At 46.6% G+C, this 24,891-nt stretch overlaps 1 protein-coding gene across 1 annotated transcript in view; it reads left to right on the plus strand.

The window, feature by feature from the left end:
- The window catches only part of SF3B1 (splicing factor 3b subunit 1), a 339,385-nt gene that overhangs the window by 31,898 nt on the left and 282,596 nt on the right, over positions 1–24,891 (plus strand). The window lies entirely within an intron of this gene.

Here is a 24,891-nt window from a genome sequence, read left to right on the forward strand (position 1 = left end):
CACATTAAACCCACACTGATGCCAGTGTGGGATTTAATGAAAAATGCACACCCAGGGCATCTTAGAGATGCCCCCTGTAAAAAAATGATGTAAAACTAGTGTCCAGGCTGAGGGGCAGCTGGAGATCAGCCACCACCAGACATGTTTCTGGACCCCTGGGTTGAGAGCCTGCTGCTCTCGAGTGCCTGAAGCAATGCACATCCTGGGACCAGGTGCCAAGCCTCTTCCCCCAGGATGGGCAGGGTCCACGAAGGGGAAGCTTCAAAGGCTTGCTGCCTTTGTGAGGCTCCCCAGGCCATTTGCTGCTTCCAGCAACTGGTCCCCACTGCTTCTGACCCCCACTTTGGACGGGAGAACCGGCGGGAAAAGCAAGTGAGGAAGGGAGGTAAGCCCACCTTTGCCAACCCTACCCCTCAGGTGGGGGAGCCGAGGGAAAGCACAACTTAGTTTCCGCCATCTTGCAGATGGGGGAGGTGGGGTGACCCAGCCAACCAGAGTAAGGCATATGCCCCCCTCCCAATCCCCATTGAAACCAACCTTGGCACCTGACGGCAAAACAGCAACCAGCTGCTGCTGCAGGTGCACTTTTTGTGCTAAACAGGATCCTGCTTTGCCCTGAGCCTAACACCAGGAGCTTTGCTACCACAACCCAGTGGCCTGCTCGTAAGCAGCCACCAATCGGAGGACCCCTAAATCCCATTGGAACTCAGCACCCAGCCGTCCGAGTGCCGCTGAGGGTGTAACAAGACTGCATCCTTGACCCCGGGGGAACCCTTGTTCTAACCCTAGAAACTCAACCCCAAAGACCGATTACTTACCTGGTAACCATAAACTTTTTTTCCCTCCGTAGGCACCTATTGACTGTTTTTCTCAAAGTGTGGAGTCGATTTGTATGGAAACCTGAAAAATTACATTTGTGAAAAACTGATTTTACTTACCTTTTCACTAGGAAATGTCCCATTGTGATATTTAGGCATATCACACTGAGTAGAAAAAGTTACTTCAAATGTAATCGAAAAAGTAACAAAGTAATCTGTACATTAATTTCAATACCTTGACTTATCTGTATCTCAAACAACTGAATTTGAGCTTGCGCTCACTTGTAAACACTGCTTAATCTTTTGCAAAGCATTTATTTCACCTACCTATGCCAGGCTTGGCTTGGTTCTAGAAATTGAATAACATAATATTTTTATACAAACAAAATTGGTCCGAGTTCAGTCTTTGAGTGTGTGACATCATTTGCTGCCTGAGTGTGTACAACACGTGCTTAACACTACCCTCTGATAAAGCATTACTGCTCGCCCACACTCTCTCAAACAGAGTAAGGTGCTATCTAGGTTTACCTCTGCCTACATTTGGTGTTCACTTGACTCTGTGCACACTATACCTCATTTTGGTATAGTATATACAGAGCCAGCTTTCTTCAACTACACATCACACAATTCCACAACCAACAATTCCAAATCAACCCACATAATTCCACTCCACATCAAATAAAGCCACTAAAAAATTTAAATACACTGGGGTAAAAGACATTGTCATTTGCAGCGTCAACTGCTCAAACTCTAGTAAATGCGAGACCTATTGCACTGCAAATGCTTGTTATAGGTTTACATTCAAAGGACGCATTTCAGAAGTAGGACCACCATTACAGTACTTCTCAAATAAAACAACTTTCTAATGATGAAGTTTCAAGTTGAATTTATTTGTGTAGTCAATTAAAACCATTGCAATACAAATTCATGATTCGATAAAATTTTGTTCCACAGTAAAAATCTGCATTCTTCCTTGCTCATTATTAAAGCTAGCATAAAAACAGTCAACACATTTTCAATTAGAAATTCAGTTCTTATAATACTGATTTCAAAATGCTAGCCTACCAGTAGACTCAAAATAAGAGCCAAATAGAACCAACAATTTTTGACAGACCTTCCTGACCATTCATCTAAGCCCAAGTCTTGAAATATAAGAGTGGGTAGCAAGTTGCTTCCCAGACTGTTTTACATTTTGTAGTATCGATATGAAGGACCTAACAGAGCTCTATAGTGACCCCGCTTGTCTCCTCGGAGTGTGCAAGTGGGTCTCCAATAGTTATGCCGTATCTTGCTAGCTAGATTTAGTCTGCTCCTTTACGTTCTGTGGCCATTACCCATTTCACCTCAATCCTGAAGTTTTACCAGCGCACAGTTAAGTTTGAGGTCCGTAGGGTTAAGACACAGCACAGCAGCCTTCTCTGCATAATCTTATCCCTCTCTTGGTGAACTCTTTGCATATGATCTTCCTGCGTTTATCTGTAGTGGCTTTGCAGAGAACTTGTGAATGATTTCCTCAAGTGCTTCATTGCAGAGGCTGCACCCTTTCTTCTCCAAGGCGGGCAATGTGCTGATACTGACATTATCCCCAGTCTGTATTTTAGAAACTTACTTTGTGTGGATGCTGTAATGTGTTGCTAGATACCTTAAGGGGATAGATAGCTCCATGTAATTAGAGAGCTAGCCACCCATGGTTCTGTCTTGCCAGTGACTGCTTGTCCTCCATCCAATAGGTACAATACTTTGGTATTTGATTTTAATATTCTTTTCAGCTCGCTGCGGCTCAGGTTTAGGGCCCAAGCGGATGAAAGGTCCAGGGTGACAATTAACCTTTGTAGGTAAGTTCTCATGGGTGATCTATCCCTCCCCTGTATTTTCAACCAGAGCTGATGACCCAAGGAGCCTTCCTTAGCAAGTTTGAGGCTTTGGAAGCAGCTCACCAAAGCTGCTGGTCTGCTCATGGCTTTTTCCACCAGGCTGAACTCCAACCTAATTTGTGCAGGATATATATACGCCCGCAGATTGTACACATTGGTTTGTTTCACCTTATCAGTGTCCAGGTACCATTTATGGTTTTTCAACTTTTTCCTTTGGAATCTAAGTGTTTGGGTCTTTTTCATATTAATAGTCAAACAGTTATTGTTGGAATATTCCAGGGTTGCATCCAGGATCCGGTGCAGCCCCACTTTTGTCCTTCTAACCAGAACTAAGTCATCCACGTACATCAGATTTGATACCGCGAGTCTTCCCAATTTTGGTGTGTGGCTGTTAACTTCATTTTAGATCTGAAAGGAACATATTAAAGAGAGTCAGGGCACACCCATATCCCTTTTTAGGTCTTGGCTGGCGTGGGCTGGCGAGATTGAATGTTTTTGGGTATTTTCTCTAAAGGGCTTTAAACCCCGTCCCTCTTTTCCATTGGCCGGCGTCACCATTTATGCTAAACGGTGGCCAATCATTGGGAAAGAGCTCTTTGTGAGGTTCACTTTTGGCTTTTTGAGCCGTCCCGCTTGGACTGGCTTGTCTGCCTTCAGTGCGTCGCAAAAGGTTTTTTATCTTTATGGGGCCATGTGTTTCAAACACATGGCCCCGTAAAGACAAGAAATCGTTTTGCGACGGAACGGAAGTGAAAGCGAATCGTGCAAGGGGAATATACATGCATGTAAGGTTATCAACTCCCAACAAAGGAGAATGAATCAGATATGAAAACACTGAAGGGAATAGACCTGTTTTGCGCTGCACATGAAAAGCTCTCCGAAGGCATGGTTCTGGCACAGCCCATAATCCTTTTCAAATTGCTCCTATTAAGATGAAAGTTCACTTCTGTTGCCATATTCCCACAGCATGCTGGTATGGTAAAGAGATCAGCCCCCTGCCTTTTATATGCAACATCTTTAACATTTGCTCTGCTTTCTGTACGTGTGATTAAATGTAGCAGTCTGAAAGGCCCGAGTTCTGAGAGCGACATAAATCCTTGTCTCGCTGCTGCTGCTGGACTCGGGGAACATGTGCATTTTCTTTTCAAGCAGCGGCCATCAGGCCCCCCCCCCCCCCCAGTGGGCCGGTGCTGGTGAGCACCTGCATCTCTTCATTTACTTCCAATAACAGTCTCAGCCGCACAGTCACAAAAATAGCAGCTACCTTCAGCTGGAAGGACATTTTGCCTTAATTCCCGTGAACTGAAATGCTAAGAGCATGAAATCACTCAGGCGAGCTCTGTCATCGAGAGGATAAGATTCGGTGCCCCCGAAGCCCAGCGGGAACATGATAGAAAATTGACAACAATTACAGATAGTTTGCGTGGTGCTGTATGAGGGGACGGCAGAGGCGTGTAACCAGAGAAGTGGATGGGGTGTTTACACTGAAGTGGCCTTCAGTTACTGAATACTCTCGCTTACTTCAGCCTGTCAAAAATGCATCCAGGGGAAACTTAATGCATTCCACTTTTAAAACTACCCGAGACCACGAGGCAACCATTGATAAGTTGACATTACCCCCAACGGTGCCACTTTTTATGTAAATCGTTAATTTTTTTTATGCATTTGGGAGGGGAAAGAACAGATACACGGGTGATTTTCTGTGCTCCATTTACCGTATGGTCACTGTCAGTTCAATGAACTGCCCCTTGTTCTTGCCTATTGTCCCCACTCCCTTAAACATTTGTCACCCAAGTGCCTGCAAAGACAAGTAAACTGTCACCGGGGATTCAACTGAGAGTGAAAAAGGGGGAGGGGAGGGGAGGAACAGACCATTAGATTATTGTACATTAAGTTAAACTGAGAACCATTCTCCAGTCCTCAGGGAGAGGCAATGTTTGGCCAAAGTGGGGGAAAGGTACCAGACGAGAGGAAAAGACGGGCCTTCTTACCCTACCCCCACTCCCTTCGTTATTGTGAGAGGTTTTGTTACTGGTGTAAAACAGGTTATTTTTCTTGCTTGCCTCTGACTAATAGCAAACGCACAACCACCTCATCTGTGATATTTCTCACAGGGACAGAGGTGGTTTGCATATATGACCCGGTCTGAAGGACTTCAGGAGACGTCGCCACCACCTTCGCTTTTTAATGAGACCGTAAATATTGCGGAGGGTCCCTGCAATCAGAGTACACTTTCTACACGCGGGAGGGGCAGTTGAATGACTCGTATCCCCTCCTCCCCGGCAGCGCACAGTGTTGATTTATTTCAGGCAGATGCTTTTGACAGGGGCGTGTAAAAATCAAGCCCTCAGTTTATTGTGAAGAAGGCCAATTGGGGTGGTAGAGGCTTTGTGGTCAACGCAGCCAGGGCATGGAATGCTCTTCCTTTATCTCTGAGAAGTACGACCGCTCTGCTTCCATTCCGAAAGCCATTGAAAACATTTCTTTTCAACTACTGATCCGTCCTATTCCCTATTCTATATATATATATATATATATATATATATATATATATATATATATATATATATATATATATATATATATATATATATATATATATATATATATATATATTACCTACTGGCGGTCGCCAGTAGGTAGTTATAGTTAGGACCACGTTTCCATAGGAAATCCGCAACATTCTATTTTGAATAACTTTGGCGCCGGTTGACGAATCCTCGCGAAGTTTTCAAAATAGGTGGGGCGCTACGCTCCGCTCCTACCCTGAAAGTCTCGGGGGGATTCGTCAAGCGGGGGCTGAGATAAAAGGGGGGTCCCAAAACGCGTTTTTCCCATGCATTTTTCCATAGGACCTTTAGACACAGCTACAGCCCGAACGGCTGAACAGAATTACTTGAAATTTGGCAGAGAGGTAGTCCTCAGGTCAAGGAAGTGCCTTTTGTAGGTTTGGTGTAAATCTGTTCAGTAGATTCTGAGAAAATAGCCTTTAAATCAATATATATATCTGAGCCAGCTTACGGTGCGCTTACCGTACGCGTACGGTGGCGTGCGCGAGCGCGATTCTGATTGGCCCTTAGATCTTAGTAAACATTCGAATCGGTCGAAACCAGGAAGCGGCGGCCGCCATTTTCTCTCTCGCACTCTGACAGGGGGTTGAAAAACCAAGTGCAAAAACATGTAAAGGGGCTGTTTACACAGCTCCCAAGCACCTAGCCATGTCGAGGGAGTCCCCAACGATCCCCCAAGTGAAAAAAAGCAATTTTAATTTTTTCGAAAATTTCGCCGATTACGCTTACCGTACGCGTACGGTAAGAAATAATAAAAAATAAAAAAATATCCACATTCTCCCCACCCCGTGTGCAAAAGGTGCCCGAAGGGCACCTTTTGTGCATGGCTTATTAGAGCTAAACAAAACATATATTTTACCTGTCACAACGATGCTCATCATATGTCCTCCATGTGCGCACGGTGCGCGAAGCGCATCGTGCGTTCATGGCCCATCTAGCGTAACGTGGGCACGCGATGCGCGAACGCGCACGGAACGAACTGCGTTAAGTGGGCGCGCACGCCACAAATGGCGTAAAGTAACTTAGCATTTAAAAAACGGTACAAATTCACTGAAAAAACCATAGGTTTCACACACGTTCTAGTTAGGAATTAGCATTTAAAAAACCTTGCAAATTCACTGAAAACCATAGGTTTCACACATGTTATAGTTAGCTGGACATTTTACTGATAAAAAACCAATGAAATTCCCCCGTTATAGTTACTGTAGGCAACTATAACTCACGCGACCGTAATCCTCTGCTGATGACATGTGTCGTTATGAAAAAAAAATATTTGTAATATATGTATAGCTAAAATTTAATGGAAGAAGACATGGGCAAATAAGTGTCTAAATACAGTATTAGCATCAGCAGAGGATTGCGGTCGCGTGAGTTATAGTTGCCTACAGTAACTATAACGGGGGAATTTCATTGGTTTTTTATCAGTAAAATGTCCAGCTAACTATAACATGTGTGAAACCTATGTTTTTTTCAGTGAGTATGTGTATGTATGTATGTATGTATGTATATATATATATATATATATATATATGTATATATATATATATATATATATATATATATATATGTGTGTATATATATATATATATATATATATATATATATATATATATATATATATATATAAATTTTTCTTTTTTTTTTTTTTTAACTCCTCTCGTTCCCTCTTTAGGACTTCTCTAAGTGCCAGGACACCTTTTTGCTAACAGTTGCGCTCTATAAATGTCTCTAACATAACATTGTGGTAGTTAATTATCAGTCCAGCTGCCAGTGCGGACCCCTTCTCGTGCAAATATCTTTGGTGCCTCCTGGCTTAGAGGAATGTTCAGCTCGGCACTGCCTCTGGCTGAAACTACAACTCGCAAACACTTTTTTTTTGCATCGGGACAAAAAGAACCAAGTGGGGTTTTCATTAAGTTTCCTGCTTACCTCAAATGTAAAATGAAGAAAACAATGCACGCCTATGTTGTCATGTGCTTCCCTCCTTCAGTCCAGTGGTACACGTTTTAAGTAATATGGTGCACTCTGAGTTTCACACAATGACTGAGATCTGCCTTGATTTTTAAAAAGTTTGGTGGAAAAAATGTCTCCGTTTACTATTATGCCAGCAGCAACAATGACGCAAAATCCATTTGCCCCCATTTTGCATCATTGCAAAACTATGTAGAGTACAGTGGTCTTAAAACTCTTTAATGAATCAACACAACATATTGCTGCTGTTGTAAAGTGCAAACAGTTTCGAAAGCCGATAGAATTATTTTTTTTTTGCTTCAGAAAAGTCTATCGTACAACTGTGTGCATGTGGTCACTAGCCGCCCCAGGCCACGTTGCTCTGTCTGGGGAAACGCGGGTTTGCAATAGCATAAGCATACATTTACTGTAGCATGGTGCATTTTCTATCAGAGCGATAAAAAATAAAAATAAAAAAGGTGAAAGCTTCTGTCCAACAACCTCAAAAAAACATCCCCTACTTCATGTTTTCACATCATGCGAACTCATTCTCTCTGCAAGAAATCTTTTCACCGCTCTGCCTTTGGTCCTTTTCTCTGAAAGACAAGGCCCCGGGCTTTGTTTTCACAAAGCGTTTACTCAACCATTGAGGTGACTTAATAAAGCACTTAAGTAGGCGCACACCATAGTCCTGCAGATGCCATATGGCTTGGTTTTGTAAGAGTCTTGTTTTCAAGGTGCAAGAGCGGGCCTTCTGTTTGTGATGAGCGAGTTAAAAGGGGGAGTGCGCAAAGAGAAAAGGCTGACGGGGCAATCAAAAAGGTGTGATCTTCAGAATAAAATAAGGGCTGCATTTAAACAGGGGTGGTTGCGCTCAAAGCACTAGGGGTGAGCCTATGCAGCCTTTTATTTGGCATACTGTCAAAGCCTGCCGATAAAGTTTATTTGGTATGGCACAAACTTTTTTCCAGCCTTTTTTGACTGACCTTCCAATCACAACCTCTTGAAAAAGGGAGAAAAAAACTTATAATAAACACCAGAAATGGAAGATAAATAAACGTTTTTCTAAGTGCCTAGCTTGTTCTTAGTTCAAATTTAAAAAAATTGTATGCAGTGCGCGTATAAAACACTAAATTAACCTGCCTTGCATTTCAAAGAACGCTGAAAGTTTGCCTGTACTATTAGATCCTATGTAGTGACTAATTCCAAATCCCACTGCCATGGCAGCAGTTTCTGATAAATACACTCTAAATGTCTTGCATTTTTGTTCTCAATGAAGATTAGTGGTCATTATGTGTAGCTTTAAAAATGAAACTTTCATATTGAATCCTGAACCCATCCAGTGTTGAAGCAAGGATCTGTACATGTTGCTTGCGGCCCCCTCACATCCCACCCAACCTTGAATCTAGAACCCCAGTGTGCACTTCAAGAGCAGACTGATCATGCATCTTCAGTGTGTTTCTTTGTGACTCTAGGTTGTCCTTCTATGCACCTGCCGGTGCCATGCGCACACAACAATATTGCACCTGGGCAACTTGGATCATGACTGGCACGACTATATGCTTTGCATTCTATTGTATTGTAATTTCATTTATATAGCGTTTACTAATCCGGACAAGGCACTGAAGTGCTTTATGGTGAGTAGAGCTCTACTCCAGACCAAAGGTTAGTGATTAGATCCAGGATTAGGATTACACTTGTGCTTTCATCGAGAACATTCCATGCTTTTACCTCCGTTTATTTTGTGGTAAATACAAATACTAGATGTTAGATTACATCAGTTTTTTTTTTTTTTTTTTTTTTTTACATAATGCAACCCCCTAGCTACTGTTCACTTTTGCTGTTTGCCTGTTTGCAGCTGTGACAAGAATCCCTGGAAAGATAACAAGCATGTGCAATGCAATAGGTCTCGCCTTGAGTTTGAGCTATTGTCATTGTAAATAACAATGCCTTTCATTTATGTGTTTTGAAAACCTGTAAGCGGTTCGTAAACGCAATTTGTACTAATAGCTGGCAGTAACAGAGGCGCAGTTACTGCCAACCTTGCTTAAGCAACGACTAGAAGTACAAAGTGTGTGTTTAAGCACTGCTTGCAGGTTTTCAAAACACAAAAATAAACGTATTGTCATTTACAATGCCAATAGCTCAAACTCTTGCAAAGGCGAGACCTATTGCATTGCAAATGCTTGTTTAATCCTTCTGTTGTTGGTATACGCCTGGACTAACAGGAGCCAGACCACAGTTTTATCCTGATTCATGTTTCTGTATGCAACAGTGCCCTTTAAAGGCTGCCGGGCATATTCCCACCTACAAGTATTGACCGTAATTTGCTTTGGCTCACCCTGTCAAATGCTGTTGGTTATAGACCCTGTTTGTTTGGTAAAGCCAGTCTGGTTTAGTGGGATTATGTGATGTTCCTCAGCCCACATCTGCTGTCCTTCCGGAATGGTCCCTGCAAAGTATTTTGCTTGATTGTCAAGTAATGTCCCTAGACGGTTATTCTCTTGCTTGTATTGTGTCCCTAACCCCCACCGCCCTCCATTGAATATTGGTGAGATCAGTGAGCCATTCCATGAGGCAGGGACTCTTCCGCTGGATAGGGCAACAATGAAGAGTGGCTCTAACTTCTTTGCCCAGTAAGATGGTTCTTCCTTGGAGATTGCTAGGGGAAATCCCATTTCCGCCTGGGGGCTATTCCAGCGCATTTTAAAAATTTGCTTCTGGGTGGTCTGTGCGCTAGTTATTAACGTGAGCTCTATCTGGCTTTCCATGTAGTGAGAGAACTGAGGACTCTAGGTAGCACTGCTTGACCTAGTTGGTGAGTTTGTGTTTGGGACTACTGCTCTATTTATCCTTGTATGTTGTTCTTTATCCATGTTTGGCCATTAATGCCCTTTATCGCAAGCCGTGGTGCCTACATAGGACGCAAGCTGAGGCTCTTGTTTCAGGCTTATTCCTTGTGGTTCTGGAGTTGAATGTCACATTATCTTTAAGTGAGTTTTGCCCAGCCTGTTAGTGTGCGATTAGGAAGCTGGCCCGGGAAGCTTCTGATGTGTTTGAACTTGCCACTGTCGGTCAGGGGATTGTTGATGCTATTTATTGACCGCCAGAAGTTGGCTGAGTTAGGGTTTTTTTTTTTTTTTGCTTCACAAAGCAGTTTTACCCAGAAAGCTTCATTTTTGATTCTCAAGAGCTCCCATTTCGGCTTTTTATGCCTTTTTATTTTCCTTAAATGATACCAGAGGTTTAAATGACGCAGGGCTTTCCTCAATGCTCTCTAGAGTTGGTTTACTCACCTTGCTATTTCCCTAATGTAATTTCTCCTCAAAGTGCTATGAGGGTGTCGTTCTACCCATGGCCTTGGCTCCGAAAGGCTACTGTTGTTGCAAAAAGGCCCGCCTATAAGGTTGTAAAGTGTTCCCAGCTCCTCATGGGATCATGCATTATGTCTGAGGTGTTAAGTAATTCCTTCGCACCCAGAAGGAATTTTGGCCAGGAAGTGGGCGTCCATTTAATCCTCTTAGTACTAATTATGTAAGATGTAGTTGCCTGATTGGCTGAGGGCTCATGTTCTCCTTGAATGATTGATAGAACTATATCCTGTGGACTGTGATCACTGTAGATCTTCTCTCCAAGAGCAAACTGGATTACATGTTGCATTAGAAGTGAGTTCATCAAGGTGTAGTCTATCAGGGATGCTCCTGCTTTAGAGTGATCTGAAATCCCCAGGGGTTTGTCGCAAGCGAATGACTGTTCAGGACCCTAAGCCCAAAATGCTCAAGGTAGCCTGACGACAGCTGGCGTTTCTTGTCATTTGATGCCGTTTTCGGCTTTCAAAGTACTGTATGCCCAAAATTGGTCTTGTGCTGCCAAAACCTCAGTTGGTGCAGCCCAACAGCCGCATGTTAAAATCCCCGTGACTGAGGGAGAGATTCCCTCACTCAGCTCATGAGCTTTTTTGTCAGGATTTTTGTGAACTCCAATCTTAAGGTTTTTTGCTAGGGTGAATGTATATGTTCTCTATTACAATGGTGAGAAGGAGGCCATCTGTTTCCAGCTAGGATTCCACAAATTGCAAACCCTTGTGTTTGCCCATGACTACTTTGACCTCCATTTTGATACATGTTAATAGATGAATTGGGAGGCCTTCTTTTCGATGCCCATGTTTAAGGGGTTCAGTTGCTTGAGTGAAGAAGTTTGAGATGCTCTCATAGTGAATTTTCTCCCTAATTGCTTTTACTTTCTCCTTGTCGTATTTAGTGTCCCTGCTAACCAACCCCATTGTGGTTCGATGATCTTGTGTTGAGTGGGTATCGGGTTAATATCTCTGGCCAGATTTACTCCCATCGTACCTCAATACCGATAAACTCTTCGTCGTTATGCTTGACCTGGGTTCTTAACTGTAGGTTTGTTCAAGTGGATGGGGGTACCCAAAAGTCTTGAACAGATATTTAGATGTCCCAGTTCTTGAAGGTTTCCACCTCCCTCATTCCCTTCTGTGCCAGTTCTTCAGAGCTCCAAGTGACTCTGGTATGTTCACTAAGATTCCCTGGACCGGGGCTTAGGAACTCAATTGCTAGGATATCCTTTGTTGTTCCCCAAGGATGGGATCAGGGAAGTGAGCTTCAAAATATTGCAGGGCTCGCCAAATCCACTCAACCGCTCGCATTTGCGAGGTAAATTTAATGAGGTTGAGCTATTTTTAGGTCCTACTCGCCCTTTCTGGCGAGTAGGAAAACATACTAACTTTTGTCCTCTGTCTTTGAAAACGTAGCAAATGTGACAAGATAACCAGGTTTAAAGGCCTTTTTATTGCTCACAAAGCAAATGAGCAAAAAAGATGCCTTTAAATCTTGTTGTCTTGTCACATTTGCTCCGCTTTCAGAGACGGAGGTCAAGTAGGTTACTGTTAGGTCGAGGAGATTTTTCAAGGTACTAGACCTGCAGGACTAGTACAATTTTTTCAGATTTTTCGAGCCCTGTATTGCCTCAGTTTAAAATGTCAAATTGGCCTTTCGATATGTAGTCTGGACAGAATACCTTGCTCGCTCTTGCCCTGTGCATTATAGCCCTCTGGTATTGCTGAACCGATGGTCCCAGGTCTATGGATTTGCAATTTGTCACTAGTAGTCCGTGCGGTTTCGCTTGTGATCGTGATCTGCTCCTCATTAACTTTAATGTTCTGGGGCATTATTTGGAAAGTGATTCCAGATTGATGATTTGGCCAATTTGTTTTGGGGGCCAAGTTCGCATTCATGCTAGTTATCAATATAGGAGCGCTCTCAAATCTCTTCGTAATTTCACAGGATGACCTCTTTACCTCAAGACTAGCTGTTGCCTCTGCTAAATCATTGCCGTGAGTGTTTGAGGGATGTTCTTGAGAGGTCCATGTAGAGTCTTCTATTCATTGGCCTATTTGTGGCAGGGGTCCCAATGGAATTTGTTTTTTGACTTGTTGCCACTGCTTCACTGTCAAGCGGGTGGATTTGCCAGCTAGCTGCTGGATTTTTGTTGTTTTGTTGACTTAAGGGACAATGCAAGTCCACATGCCAGGACATTTGTTGTATAAACGGGTGCACTCTGTTCCTGGGCCAGATGTTTCCACTGGTAGAACTTTTTTGTGTTCATTTTGCATCTGTTCTTGAAGTGTTGGTGTTGGGTAGGTTCTGTTACTTATTGGACCAGTGGAAGGGGGTGGGGGGGGGCTCCTGAGAGTACTAGGTTTTGACTTATTTTCTTAGTTTTGAAGCGTTCATTTTGGGCTGCCTTATAGATCTTTATTCCTTTAGTCAATTGCCCTTTTGGTAGCTTACTGTTTTTTGTGTGCGTTGGTCTTCTACAAATACTGAGATTGGAGGGCCTGCTTGTAGGAATTGTAGGAACCTGGCTCTGTATATACTATACCAAAGTAAGGTATAGTGTGCACAAGTGAGAAAGTGCCCGGTTTCTGCTTGGTTGCTCCCACTTATTGCTGATGTGCTTTGACCTAGTGTGCCCTGGACTCCTGCTTATCAGGTACCAAGGGCTTATGTTCTTTCCCTAAAACTGCATTGAAGCCTAAACCCAATTGGCATCTCTGGCCACAGGTCAGCCCCTCGTTTATGGCATCACAGGTCCCCAGGGTACTGTGACCAGAGAAGGCCTCTAAGGGCTGCAGCACTTACTGTGCCACCCTTAGAGGTCCTGTACCTTGAAAACCCTGGAGGACCTGCTTGCGTTCAAACACAAAGACTGTACTTCCCATGAACACCAGATTTGTTAATCTCCGACCTTTGGCTCCTGCCAGACATCACAAATCTGCCCACTCTACACCTGCCGTCCTAGGCCCGAGCTAGAGTGGGCAAACAGCACGAGAAGGCCCACCCCCCAGCGATCCTAACCCGAGATCTGGTGACCCCTGACCTGCCTCAAACCTCCAGCCGACGCCTGCATGCCCTGAACTAAAGTCTAGGAGCTTTGGTCCCACAACCAAGTGGCCTGCTTGTCAGCAGCCACCAACCGGAGGCACCCTATCCCCCATTGGATGACATTGGGCCTCAGCACTCTGCCGCCCTAGTGCTGCTGAGGGTGTAACAAGGGTGCATCCCTGCCCATGGGGGACCCAGGAGTCTACCCCCAGAATCTCAACTCAGACTACCAATTACTTACCTTAACACCGATAACACAATGTTCGAGGCATATGAGCTGCACATTACACACTATGCATAGATCGCCATCTGGTGTTGGGCCCGGATGTTTGCACTTGTTTTTGTCTTGGAAAGTCTTTGAAAGTCACGAAGTAGGTGACTCCTCCTTTGGATCATAGTGCTCATGGGCATCGGCTCCATCCTCAATTGTTTTTTCCGCCATCGGGCCCTGGTGTGTTTCTCGTGCTCCAGTTCAGGACTGTTACCGGTTTTCTCTTTCGGCGCGCAATCCTTCCCTTTTCGACGGTATTGTCTCGATCGCGTTTTCCAATTCCACGCGACTCTCAACAACTTCGAAGTCTTCGATTCCAGTCGTCGACGAAGGCCTTCGGGCCTACCTGGGCCTCATCTTCTGGCTCATGGAGAGGATGCCATTCAAGAAGTGTCCTAAATGTGGGTCGAAGTTTCCCCACACGGTCCTGCATGAGGTGTGCAACCTCTGCCTCTCACCGGAGCACGAGGCCAGACACTGTCCAGCTTGCGCCTCCTTCCAGTCCAAGAAGACTATTCGGGACCGACGAGCTAGAAGAACCATGGCTTGCTCGTCATCTTCGATCCCCGACGACATCTTCCAAGAGGGCATCAATGTGTTAGAGCTGGGGTGGGTTGAGGAAGGCCCCCCCCCCCCCCCCGACACCATCTAAAAAGGCTTCGGTTCCACCTTCAGGCCCAGGTGCACACTGGGAGCCTGCTTCCCATGCCCCGCCTTCGGGCCCGGTAAAGAAGCCTACTAAGCCTTCAGGTGACTCTGGCTCGAGTCAGCCTACCCTCGGTGCCGAAAAAGAAGTCGTCCTCTTCCTCCTCCACACTGACTGCTGCTTCGACATCCAATCACTCCGCGTCGAAGACTGGCATAGGCTCTTCGACACCGACAACACACTCGGAGCCGACCCAAAAACTGCCACTGAAGGGCCCAGACTCCCATGCTTCGAAGCCGAAAAAGACCTCGGAACTGAGGAAACGTGTTCCATCGGCCAAAGACACTGCAAAACCGCACGGTTCCAAACCCAGAACCGCTACCGAGTTGGTGGCGAAAAAGCCTACGGCACCAACAGTCGGCACCGAAGGATCTGCCTCCCACAGAAGAACTGTTTCGCCCAGATCCTACCCAAAAAACTCTTATGAAGGATCCTAAGACTGGTCACTTAATACTTAGCATCATGAAGAGACCGCTAGATACGCCTGCACCGGCTCCACCACCTAAAAAGAGACTTTGCTACCTCTCCATTAAGGATCCCTTCTCCTCTTCTTCCTCCTCCACCACACCGCTCTCCTACACCACTCCAGTAGATGATGATGATGATGATGATGATGATGATGATAACACCTCAGAAGATGCAGGGGGAGGTGCGGAGGATCAACCACTAGGGGACCCTACTCCTACTGGCTCTCCAGACCCCTGGGATGATTATAGTATCCCAGACATCCCTTACACCCCACAAGAGGACATTTATCCCTCCAGGCCTTCCGTTCCAGAGGACACTATCTGCTTGAACTAGCTCCTCCACAGAGCTGCCCAGTACCACGGGGTTGCCCTACACACAGACCCCGTGGAGGAAGATTTTCTCATGGACACTTTTGACACCACACAAAGGTCCACCTCAATTCTACCCATGCTTAAAGGGGTCATTAAGCATGCACCAGAGGACTTTAAAGACCCGGTCAGGGCTCGAGCCATCAACCCTAGAATAGAGAAAGTATAAGGCTGCCCCTACTGATCCAGCCTACATTAAAGGCTCCCTCCCTCTAGACTCCCTTGTAGTTTCCAATGTCCGAAAGAGAGCCAATTCCCAATCCTCAGGTGACGCCCCACCACCAGACAAGGGATCTAAACTCCTGGACGCCTCTGGCAAGCAAACGGTGTCACAGGCGGCAAACACATGGCTCATTGCCAATACCCAAGCGCTGTTAGCTAGATATGACAGGGCACATTATGATGAGCTTGAGTCCATGATGCAGCACCTCCCATACAGGTATAAAAATAGGGCCAATGAACTCATACAGGAAGGTAAAAAAAGGTAGCAGATACCGCCTCGAGGGCAATAAACACCAGTGTACTTCTACGTAGGCATACTCAATCAGCCATTCGATGAGCAACACTTATTTGGCCCTAATGTGGACGTATCCCTTGAAAAAATGAAAAAAGATACCGACGCAGCCAAATCTATGGGAGCCTTGCAGTCGCAAGCTCCCAGACGTTCCTTTCGTCGCTCATCCTTCAGAAGCGCCCACAGATGCTACTCCTCGGATAGCCCCTCCACTTCTTACAAGGCTCCCACCCAATCCACCTTTACTAGAGGTTACCAAAGAGGTGGTTACAGGGGGAACAACGGCAAAGGCAAAACCAACAACTCCCGCTCTGCCTCCACCCCCACCCAATGACTTCCCTCCACTTCCCCCAGACCATTCCACTCCAACAATTCCTTCCTGTCTGGGCCAACATCACTTCAGACAGGTAGGTGCAACAGATAATTCAATCAGGCTACTCTCTCGAACTAACATCTACCCCCCCCCCCCCCAACATACCACCCAAACAGCGTCCAATGTCACGAGAACATTTGTTACTGCTAAAGCAGGAGGTAATCTCCCTCCTACAAAAAAGTGCAATAGAACCAGTTCCCCTGCACCAACAAAACAAAGGAGTTTACTCCCTGTATTTTCTCATTCCAAAAAAGGACGGCTCTCTCAGGCCTATTTTAGACCTCAGACCCCTAAACCTATACATACTCTGACCATTTCCACATGGTCAAACTCCAGCAGGTCCTTCCTCTGCTTTGACAGGGCGACTTCCTTGCTACCCTAGACCTCAAGGATGCCTATTTCCACATTCCCATTCACAACGCTCACAGGAAATATCTCTGATTGGTAGTGGACGGTCATCACTATCAATTCAAAGTACTCCCATTCGGCCGCACCACCACAAGTGTTTACCAAGTGCCTAGCGGTGGTGGCAGCACACCTAAGAAGACAGCACATACACGTCTTCCCATATCTGGGCGACTGGCTCATAAAAGCCAGCTCATACAATCAGTTTGTACAACACACTCACACCACTATTCAACAACTTCACGAACTGGGGTTCACAGTAAACCATGCCATGTCCCATCTGCAACCGTCCCACACACACAATACCTCGGTGCCACAATAGACACCTCAAGGGCGCTAGCCTGTCCCAGTCCCGCCAGTATAGAAAGCATGCAAACTCTTCTCACCAAATTCCAACCGCAGCACACTCTTCCAGCGCGAGTGTTCATGCAACTCATAGGGATGATGGCCTCTTGCATATTCATAGTGCCTCATGCAAGACTCCAGATGCGTCCTCTCCAAGAGTGCTTAGCACGCCAATGGAACCAGGCTCCAGGTCAGTTAACAGATCTGGTGTTGGTAGACGGTCGTACTCATCGCTCTCTGAAGTGGTGGAACACCAAGAACCTTACCAAAGGCCCCCCCCGTACATCATGGCCTGGATTTTAGTTAAACCTAGTTCGCTCAGCTCCAGCCTATAGGCCGGGTCAGACCAGCCCCCATTGAACCAGTCGTGGACCACCATGAGACGTACAGCCAGAAAATAAAGGTATAAGTGTGTCCTCCCCGTACCCCCATCAAAGGAGGGAATCTGGCATGTGGACAGTGCCAGGCGCGCCCTCCCTCCGCCCCAGAGAAACCTGGTAGTTAAACTGTCCAGTTTCCGGAACCAAGTCCTGGGAAAGCATAAAGGGGTATTTTGGAGAACATAAAGCTGGGTAGGATCATCATTTTAAATAGGGCCACGCTCCCCAGGGGGTTCAGAGGTAGCGCTTTCCATTTAAGGAGATCTTCCTTGGCCTTCTTAACCAATGGGGCTACATCGAGAGCCCAGCCCAGCTCGGGGAGGAGGGTAATCCATATGCCCAAGTATTTAAAGGATTGTCGCCGAAGTGGTATGGTGGATTGCCACTCAAAGCAATCCCTAGAGAGATGCAGGGGGACCAGAACTGATTTCCCAGGGTTTAGCCGCAGACCAGTGGCCTGCTCAAAATAATGTAAGGTCTGGGGGCAGTATGGCCCGGAGGAGGCTGGGTCAGCCAGGAAGACCAGGACGTCGTCCGCATATAATGCTATCTTGTCCGTATCGATGTTAGGCCACTCCCAGCCACGGATGCGTTCCTCAGTACGCACTAGAGAAGCCAAGGGCTCCATCACCAGGGCAAATAACAATGGGGAGAGGGGCAACCCTGCCTAGTGCCCCTGGCAATGGGAAAGGCCTCCGACAGCATCCCGTTGACCAGCTCTCGGTGGGCGTAAAGAACACGAACCACGGATCTGAATTGAGGCCCGAACCCCATCTTGGCCAGCACATCCAGCCAATATGTCCAGTCCACCGAATCAAATACTTTTTCGAAGTCCACGGACAAAAGTGCCAAGTACGGGGTAAGCCTGTACCGGTGGGCTATAGCCAGCTGCAGCATCCGGAGGCAATGGCGAGTCCCACGCTGAGGCATGAACCCATATTGGTCCGGGTGGACCAGCAGGGTTAAGTAGAGTTTAATCGTTGAGCCAGAATGGTGGTTAACGTCTTAATTTCGGTGTTGAGGAGGGAAATGGACGATAGTCCGCATCTACGAGAGGGGAGCTGGGATTTCTGGAGAACCACGATGGTGACGATGTCAGTTTCCTGCAGAAAGGAACCTCTCTCCACGGCTTTGTGGAATAAGCCGGCCAGATGGGGCATTAGCGTGTCTCGGTACGCCGCATAATACTCCTGAGGAAGGCCATCGGGGCCCGGGGTCTTACCCGAGGAGGTGAGGGTGATCGCTTCTTCAATTTTCTTTGCGTGAAATGGAGCGGTCCAGGTCTTTCTGAGCGGCCATTTCTAGCTTAGGGTGAGTACCCTACCCCGCTCAAGGAGGGCTGAGAGTGACAGCTCGGGGGTTTGCGCTGTGTATAGTCTCCGGTAGTAGGCCGCGAAGGTGTTCGCCATCGCCAGAGGGGTACGGTGCACCGCTCCAGCCTCGTCAGCCACCTCTGGGATAATACAATTTGCCCTGGGGTATGTGGCCAGCCTGTGCAGGATCGTACTATTTGTATCCCCCCCCAACCATAGATTTTCGCCACAGAGGATCTCCATAGGCGCTTGGCAGCGTCCAGGTATAGTTGTCTAATGTCGTCCAGAAGGTGGGCAAGTTGTCGGGCTTGGGCGGCATCTTCTGATGTGGATAGTAGCTGTTCCAAACGGAGTGCCTGCGCCTCCTTGGATGAGATCTCCTGCAATTGCACTTGCCTCTGGATCTTTAGCTGCCCCTTTAGCGACTCCCGTATGGTCTCCTTCCCTGCCTCCCATAGGGTACCCGGGGAGGCTACAGAACACTCATTAGTAGTGAAGTATTGTTTAAGCTCCTTCCCCACCACTTTTTTTAAGGTTCGATCTTGGAGGAACCAGGCATTCATCCTCCATGTTTGGCGGGCCGAAGGAGGGGGAGCCCCTGTGCTGAGGAGTATTGGAGAGTGGTCGGAAATGCCTCTGGGCAAAATGCGTACGTCTAAAATCTCAGAACAGTCCGTAGCTGGGACAAAGATCGCATCTATGCACGCTTCTGTTTGGTGGGCCGCAGAGGTATGTGTGAATTGAGTGGTGTGGGGGTGCCATGTGCACCATGCATATGATAGTTTTTCTACTTGACATGTCACTGGGATAGAGGAATAAGATTCCCTGAATGGGTTAAAGGCAGTGAGGTTGAGGCTAAGTCACCAAGTTAGAGGTTGAAGAAGGGTGGGGATGTGGCTGGCTTCATCTGAGAACATGTTACAGTGAGGGATAGTATGATAGTCGTGGTATAGACTGGTGGAAATTGTGGGTCTCTTCATGGTGGAGTAGATGGTAGAAGATACTTTGCAGGTTGTGATTAAGGGAAGCAAGGAGCTGCCTATATTTGTTTTTAGAGGTCAGTACATAGGATAGTCCTTGTTGTGGTGATTGTGTGGGGAGTGTAGGAAACTAGCTCTGTATATGGTATGCCACTAGGTGGTAATACCGTGCAGAGAGTCCAGGGGTTCCCCAAAAGTGTACAGGGCTCAATGATAAACCCAAAGTGCTCTATTAGTGGTAGTGTGGGCGAGCAGCCTTTTGATCTAACACAGAGGACTGTAAGACACTTATTGCACAGCATTGATCAATAATGTACACATGGCTCAAAAATGAGATCCACACCAATTTTTATAAAAATATTCCTTGTTTTTGTTTTATTTTAAGACCAAGATCTTCGCTATAAGGTAAGTACGTTTTTAACAAAAAAATACTTTTTACATAAAAAGTTGGCAATTTCTGAACAGTTCTATGTTATCTTAAAATGGAAAGCAGTAACGCGGATTAATACGTTAGTACAACACTTACAATTCCAGTCTTTGGGACCAAAGGTCAGCAGGTCAGATGAGTACCAAAACTGTTCCAGCAGGTGCCCAGGTCAAAATCGTTGTTTGGCCCAATGTATTTCAAAGGAGACTGCGGGCACTCAAAACCACAATGCTGGCAGGTAAGAATCTGTCGCAGGGGACAAGCTATGGGGGTTAGGTTAGGCACGGGGGGCACAAAGCAGCTTTAAATATACACCACCAGCAGCAGCAAGGGGATGGCTGGGTGCAGGGTGCCATTTCAGCTTTTGTCGGCCAATGCTTTTCAGTGATTCTGCTTTCGACAAACAGGCTGCAGGCGTCACACTGGATGTTGCTGGAGGGAGACTGACAGCAGAGATAAGTATAGGGGGTCGTAGGGGCACTTTCGATTAAGCACACCAAGGCTCAGGGACTTCAAGTGCAGTGGTGGTGCTAGAAATTTGAGTCTTCTTTCTGGAGTGGTTGCAGTCTGGGGGCGCTCTGGATTCAGGGTGCAGGTGGCATCGTGGAGTCCAGGAGGGGTCAGCCAATGCTGGACTTTATATCCGGCTCACTGGGGAACCTGCTCTGGGTTGAGGGCGGGGGGCACCTGGACATGGGCTGTAGGTGTTTGATGCAGAGTGGGCAGGAATCTGGGATCCGCAGGGCACCGAAATTCTTTGTGTTGGAATCTTGGGGACAGAACAGATGTCCTCGGGAGTTCTGGTCATTTTTGAAAGTTCAGGCAGTCTTCCTGGAGTTTCTGGAAGTCGCTGGCTGCAGCACAGGTGTCTGTCTTCTTGCAGGTTCTTAGAAGCTGGAGACAGGCAGGTAGGGCTAGAGGTATGTCTGTCGTCTAAAGGCTTTGCTGCACAGCGTCTTCGTCCGTCCTAGGTCGCAGGTAACTAGTTTCCTGGTCTAGGGGAACCACCCAAATACTAAATGTAGGTGCTTTAGGGGAGCAGTAGGTAGGGTCAATGAGCACCTTACCTGGGGTGACAATTCCCGCTATTCTACCAACCTTCTGTGGTAGGGGATATTAGAACTAGCCCTGATTTGAGGAGTCCCCTTAGCTTCAAGATAGAGGGGATGGAAAAGTGTGCTTAACTTCACCTCCACCACCTGAGGGATGGAATTGGCAAAGATGGGCACACCTCCTAGCCTTTATAAGGTTTCTTGCCCAAAGTGGGGGTGTAAACCAGGGCCTATCCTCTTCTGCTAGCAGCAGAGTCTGGGAGGGTGCATTACAAAGGTGGCAGGCCTTTGAAGCTTCTCCTTCGAGCACTGGGCCCATCCTGGGGGAGGAGGTGTGACACCTCTTCCCAGGATATGCATTTTTAGGTCTCGACCTTGCTGTCGCGTAAGCGATCGCAAAGCGAGACTATAGAGAGCGGGTTTGAAAAGTGCTCCCAAAAAGCGGATTGGATGGCTAGCACGCGCACAATCACGCGCATCGTGCTGCCATGCACTCTGCTTTTGGGAGCACTTCAAAGGGTCCGCTCCCCCGCCTGGAATGCGCTCCCCGTCCCCAAGCGCGCGCCGCGCCCTGCCGGGCTTGTTTTTCTTGTGTTTTTTTTTTACACGCAATTAGCGTGGCACTGAAATGACCATGGTCATACAGCCATCCAGCCTAGACGGATACAGTCTCCCCAGCCAGCACACAGGCACGCTCGCTCCCCTGCTCCGCACGCACTGCACCGAAGACTCACGTCTGTTCACTCATCACTTGCTGTCTCAAAGTTACTAACTACCTTGCTTCCTATTGTCAGAGCCTCCGCTCCACCTCAGTCTTCCTCCTGGCTTCAATCTTCGCATCTTCGTCCAGGTTCCACGGATAAAGTACTGCTTGCGGTGGCAGTTCTTTCACTGCAGTCACTTTTTTTTCTCTCCAACTTCTGACCTGTCCCCTTCCCAAGCATTGCAGCTTTGAGTAGCAATGTCTCGAACCCAAAAACCCAGTCTCAGCGCGTGGTTTCCGATATTTTTTAAGTCTACACTTTTTTTTACCGCAGACCGTACACGCATACGTAACTTTTGCCATGACGTGTACTGCACATGGACGGGAACAAAAAGGCATCCCGTACTGCAGTTTTTAGTATTTACATGCTGCATGGGTGCAGCTGCTAGGTTCTTGTACTCTGCAGGCTTTTTTTACCCCCCCCCCCAAGTCAGCTCTCAGACGTCATTTTTAATTTACCCCACTCTACTTTTTAATCCACTCCCTGCTTCTTTGCTTTATTCAACCCTATGGTCTCCCCAGCCCGCTGTTCATTATTTGTTTCCAGATGTCAGTTGTTTGCGTCTTACTCCCCCTCTACTTCGCCTAACTTTCCAAAACCATAATAAAACCACCCCATCAAAAATACTGCACACGCCAGAATTTAGTTGAAGCTCTGTATTTGGAAGCCAAGAGGACTGTCAAGAACATGGGTGTGTAGATCTTTTAAGTCTTATGTTGTTAGGTGTTGGGATGTTGGTTCCGGGATGGAAACCCGGATTGCTCACTGTGTGTGTGTGTGTGTGTGTGGGGGGGGGGGGGGTGTGTGTGCTTTTTAGAAGGGGTTGCAATGGAAATGTAGTGTGTAGACGTGTGCGTATGGCAGCTGTTGCTTGCACTGTGACCCAAGGAGCACCCCCCACCCCCCTTTCTTTATCATGGAAATTGAAGTACGTATTAAGAAAGATCTCTTGCTTCGATCGGTTACTGCCAGATGCCACAGTCACAGATCTAACAGCTGCGAGTAAGAAAAAGCTCAGTTCTGACCACATTGTCTCGTTCCGAAGAATTCCCCATGTGGTTTGTGCCTCCTATGAGCGCCCTTTAAAATGATCCCCATGGCATCTTTTGTAGCACCGGTTCATTTCATCCCACGTCAAGAATTTAAAAAACATGATTTGTTTGGGAGTGTTTGACGGGGTGTTTTGCAGCAACAGGGAACATTACAGAGCGAAGCATCGGAGTGAAACTTCGCAGCTGCAACTCAGCCTGGGCTCAAGAGTTTATAGCTCAGTTCTCCGCTGTGCAGCCTTCAGGACACTGGAATCACGAAGAGTCCATCAGACCAACACCCTCAGCACGCACCTGCCACTCTCGGAGCAGAGTTTAGTTGAACACCACTCTTGGCTAGTTTTCAATCATAAAAATTTCATTCATTGAGATGTGTGGACTGCACTCGTCCACACTAGGGACACTGTGCTGCCCTGCTGGAATCTGGGCGAGTTACTGGGTGCTGAAAAAGAATGGCTGGAAGAGGGGGGGGGCGAACACAGACCTCGCTAGCTTTGCATCAGCTGTCAAAACAGTATTCTGCTGACTTTCTATGCGTAGTGTGCATTATTTTACAGCTCACAATAAACAGTTGGGATGTATAGACAGACCGTCTGTGGCGATCAAGACACTTTAGGCTTTGTATCCACAATGATTGATTTTAAATACATGCACGCCTCGCACTGCTGCATGCCTCGCACTGCTGCACGCCTCGCACTGCTGCACGCCTCGCACTGCTGCACGCCTCGCACTGCTGCACGCCTCGCACTGCTGTACGTCGCCCTCTGCTGTACGTCGCCCTCTGCTGTACGTCGCCCTCTGCTGTACGTCGCCCTCTGCTGTACGTCGCCCTCTGCTGCACGCCGCCCTCTGCTGCACGCCGCCCTCTGCTGCACGCCGCCCTCTGCTGCACGCCGCACACTGCTTTTATGCGAGTTTATGCTACTGACGTAAATGACAATGCCTTTTATTTGTTTTAAAACCAAAACATAAATAAAAGGCATTGTAATTTTACAATGCCAATAGCTCAAACTCTTATAAATGCGAGACCTATTGCATTGCAAATGCTTGTTTCTCTTCCCAGAGAGCAGAGGCTCTCCACGCAGGGGTCCAGAAACATGTCTATGTATGGCAGGCTGCATAAAGCCAGTCAGTGACCACACCTAGGTCGGTAGGTTCAGGGTTCACCTCTAAAATGCCCTCCGAGTACATGTTTTAATAAATCTCACACTGGCATCAGTGTGGATTTAATTCACGGAGTGGTTTGGTACCAAAGACTCCTGGTTTCAGTGTAGCCATCATGATGGTGGTGAGCTCGAGTTGAGTTTCCAGCCTATGTACCTCTTACGGCTTCCCAAGCACTTACAATATTTATGAATTGACTGAAGTATTGTAGGGGCATATCTACACACTGGCTCCCAATTGAACAGAGCTTGCTGGAAAAAAAACTGTATATTGTGCACAATTTTGTCCATGAATGTTATAAAGGTCATCCCTCCATGCCTTTTCAGACCCGTTAATCGTCAAGGCACTTGGAACTATCTGTAAATTTACTGGCTGTCTGGCCACCCAAGCGAAAAAGTAATCCAGGCTAGATCTCTTTATGCATAAGACTCACCCTCTAACTTTCTTCATAGCACTATAGTATGACAATGACAATATCAGGCTTCAAAACACACCTTTTCTGTATCATGTACCTTAACTTGGGTGAAACATCATTCCATGTTTTCTGTGTGGTCTCCTAAATGCACATTTTATGTTCCTCATTAATCAAATGTGTAAGGCTGACCTGGGTGCATAGGTCTCTACTTCTAAAGCTTTTCTATTATTAGAGTCCTAAGATTTTGCCATAATTTAAATTTCGTTAGATCCTTGCCA

Source organism: Triturus cristatus, chromosome 3_2 (genome assembly GCF_964204655.1).
Source record: "Triturus cristatus chromosome 3_2, aTriCri1.1, whole genome shotgun sequence".
NCBI lineage: Eukaryota > Metazoa > Chordata > Amphibia > Caudata > Salamandridae > Triturus > Triturus cristatus.